The sequence below is a fragment of the Chionomys nivalis genome, chromosome 15, assembly GCF_950005125.1.
Source record: "Chionomys nivalis chromosome 15, mChiNiv1.1, whole genome shotgun sequence".
In the NCBI taxonomy this organism is placed as follows: domain Eukaryota; kingdom Metazoa; phylum Chordata; class Mammalia; order Rodentia; family Cricetidae; genus Chionomys; species Chionomys nivalis.
This window is the reverse complement of record NC_080100.1, coordinates 44,961,841-44,965,313: the sequence shown is the minus strand read 5'-3', so window position 1 is coordinate 44,965,313 and position 3,473 is coordinate 44,961,841. Positions and strand designations below refer to the sequence as shown.

At 47.8% G+C, this 3,473-nt stretch overlaps 1 protein-coding gene across 4 annotated transcripts in view; it reads left to right on the top strand.

Moving 5' to 3' along the window:
- Positions 1-2,240: 2,240 nt before the first annotated feature.
- Ccdc125 (coiled-coil domain containing 125) overlaps positions 2,241-3,473 on the top strand; it is a 39,153-nt gene continuing 37,920 nt past the window's right edge. For all 4 annotated transcript variants that reach the window (XM_057789622.1, XM_057789621.1, XM_057789620.1 and 1 more), the window contains exon 1: positions 2,241-2,394. The gene's annotated coding sequence lies outside the window, so the exon portion shown is untranslated. The remainder of the gene's footprint in view (positions 2,395-3,473) is intronic.

Here is a 3,473-nt window from a genome sequence, read left to right as displayed (position 1 = left end):
AAAGCACTTGACACCAAGGCTGAGGACATGAGTTCAGCGTCTGGGACTCGCATGATAGAAGGAGAGAACCGACATCCCACATACACACGTGCATACACAAAATAAAAGTGGGAGATGGCTCAGTGGATGAAGTGTTCACCGCGCAAGCACGAAGCCAACTACTGTGCCTGTAAACAGCACTGGCGGCAAAGACACCCCTTGGGGCAAGCAGGCAACTAGACCGGCTGGAATGACTCGCTCTGGGGTCAGCAAGAGACTGCTTCAATAACATAATGATCAAGGAAGACAATTTAGGGCTTCCACATGTGTGTCCCCAAGGGTGCCCACACATACAAACATGCTCTTTGGCCAACCTAGCCTACTTCATGGGTTACAGGCTACGGTGTTTAAGGAATGTCCAAGGTGGTTCTCTGGCCACACACACACACAAAATGACATCATGCACGTTATTCTGTATTTTATGTGAGGATTGTATTATCTTAGAAAATACAGACTCGCAAGGCAGTGGTGATGTACACCTTTAATCTCAGCTGTCGGGAAGCAGAGGCAGGCAAATCTCTGTGAGTTTGAGGCCAGCCTGGTCTACAGAGCTAGTTCCAGAATAGCCAGGACTACACAGAGAAACCCTGTCTCAAAAAGCAAAATATAACAAAAAGAAAATAGCTCTTGCTGGGTGGAGATGACGCATGCCTTTAATCCCAGCACTCGGGAGGCAGAGACAGGCAGATCTCTGTGAGTTAGAGGCCAGTGTGGTCTACAGGAGCTAGTTCCAGGACAGGCTCCAAAAGTTACAGAGAATCCCTGTCTCGGGGGGGAAAAAAATAGCTCTCAGTTGTTTTTTAGATACTTTTTACTATCTTAAAATTCCGGTTTTAAAATCTGATGTATAGTTGTTGTACGGGTGTGGCTCAGCGATGGCATGCATGATTAGATGTATGAAGCATGTCTTGGTCACCTCCATTGCTGTGAAGAGACACCATAACCACGGCACTTATAAAAGAAAGCAGTTTGCTTAGTTTCAGAGGGTGAGTCTGACCAGGCAGGGAGCACGTTGGCAGACAGGCAGGCATGGCACTGGAGCAGTAGCTGAGAGCTCACATCTGATCCACAAGCAGGAGGCAGAGAGACTGGTCTGGTTAGTGCTTTTGAAACCTTAAAGCCCCACCCCCACCTCGTGACACACCTCCAAAAAGGCCACACCTCTTAACCCTTACAGCAACTAGGAACCAAGCACTCAAAAATATATGAGCTTATGGGGGTTCTCATCCGAACAACCACAAGGTACTACATACAATCACCAGTACCCTACAAAAGATAAAGTGTACAGGTCACCTTTGTTAAAAGGTGTGTGTGTGTGTGTGTGATACATATGCTTATATGTATTTGCAGATTACATGAATGCAGGTGCATGTGTGTTTATGGAGTCTAGGTTTACACCAGGTGTCTCTCCCCCCCCCCAAATTTCAGGACTTAACCTAATCTCTTAATTTGAGTCAATCATTTCTCTGGTGGACATATGTTTACAGATTTTTACTATCACAGACACCTGGATGATAACATATTACCACGCCAGGCAGTCTTATAAAAAGAGAACTCTGAATTTGCACAGCCACCCCTAGAAGTAATTCACTAGTTTCAATTCAGGTAATGGAACCAAGTACAGAAACTAAGTCGGGTTTTTTGCATACCTAAGTAACTAGGGACAATACAGACGGGCTCTGGAGAAGAAATGAGAAGATTATTACTGCAAGAGAAAGATCTGATCTGTTCTTAAACCAGAGTATTATTTAAGCCTAGGAAAGTGTTTGGCAACCGCAAAGCCCTCGGTTATAACAGGTGTGGGCGCAGAGAATTAGCACACGATCATTTTAACAAGGTAATGAAGCTGGTCCAGCACGTCGGATGGAAGCGTCTGAGATAGAAAAATGAACAAAGCAATCTTGCCACCAGGGCTCTGCAAGCATTCCCTCCTGCTGCGCCTTTGCTCCCGCACTCCCAATGGCCCAAGCTGCCTTCTGGGTTTCTAACTGCTGAAAGCCTGCATTCCCAAATCTGCCTTTCCCCGGGAACCTCACCTGGGGCGCATTTTTCTCTTACGGGGTTCCTAAAGTCCCAAAGTTGGGACCAGTTAAGTCTGCGTGTATTAACGCTCACTGTGTCCTAGGCGGCTCTAAATCTCAGGTTTTTTATTTGTCCATCCGGCTTTGGAGCTGAAGTTGGAGGAGGGCAGCTTACATCCGGTTGCAAGGAGGCACGGACACGGGGCTCAGGAGGAGTGGCGCGCCGCTGGCTCACCTGGACCTGGCGACCCTTCCCGGTTCCTGGCGGTGGTCGTGCAGTCACGAGGCCTGAGGACGCGCGGCGGTGCGGGGTGAGCCACTGAAAGGGCTGAAGGTTCGATCCTTGGGACCGGTGCGCAGACGGCCCTTCTCAGGCCAGCGCCCTGGGAACCTGCGGTGGGGAGGGTCGGGAGCCCGGCTTCTCTGTAGTGGAAACTGCAATTGGTGGTCAGATTAGCAAACTGGCTCCTTTTCCCGTACAGCCAGCCATTAACGGCCTCGTCTGACAATAGGGAATACCGATCTCAAAAACTCCGTTCCCTGTTTCTTCCTGCTATTATTTATTAATTTTGAGCCATGGAGCTGCAAAGCACCGAACGCTATGCAATATCCTGGTTTCGATCCTGAAACCGAAAGGAACGAACAAAAATCCTCGAGAAAAACAGGAAATCCACGGAAGTCTGTGGTTTAGTCGGTAACTGCACCGGTGGCTTGCACTCAATTTTTGATAAATGTACCGAATGCTAACCTTGGAGGAATTTGAGTGGAAAAAGTATAGGTCTAAGTCTTTGCAACTTAAAAATCTAAAATCTTCCTAAGGTTAAAAGTTAGCATATAAAGCCCCACAGCAAGGTGAAGCGGCCGAGGCTCGCTGATGAGGGCTAAATTAGTTTTCTCCCCAGCAAGACGGGAAATAGTAGGTAGTGTCTGTTTGATCAACTTGTTTGCTGAAGCAGTTGTCGGGCGAGTGGGGGTAGATCCTGCTGGCCCGTTTTCCCCCTTGGAATTTGTCCTCTCTCAGTTCTCTTCAACAAATACCTTTTAGCCGGGCGGTGGTGGCGCACGCCTTTAATCCTAGCACTCGGGAGGCAGAGGCAGGCGGATCGCTGTGAGTTCGAGACCAGCCTGGTCTACAAGAGCTAGTTCCAGGACAGGCTCCAAAACCACAGAGAAACCCTGTCTCGAAAAACCAAAAAAAAAAAAAAAAAAACCAAATACCTTTTAGCATTTGTTAGGTGTGAGCAAATGAGACACATCCTTAAACTAGTGGGAGCCATGGCCGTCTTAGGGTCAGAAAGGGACATCATTGGGTCTGTTTTAAAAGTATTGACTCGGCAGCGATGTATGTGTACGGTGGCTTTGTAGCCCAAAAGGAATCAGAAATTCAACCAGGAAATTGAAGTGGAAAAGATA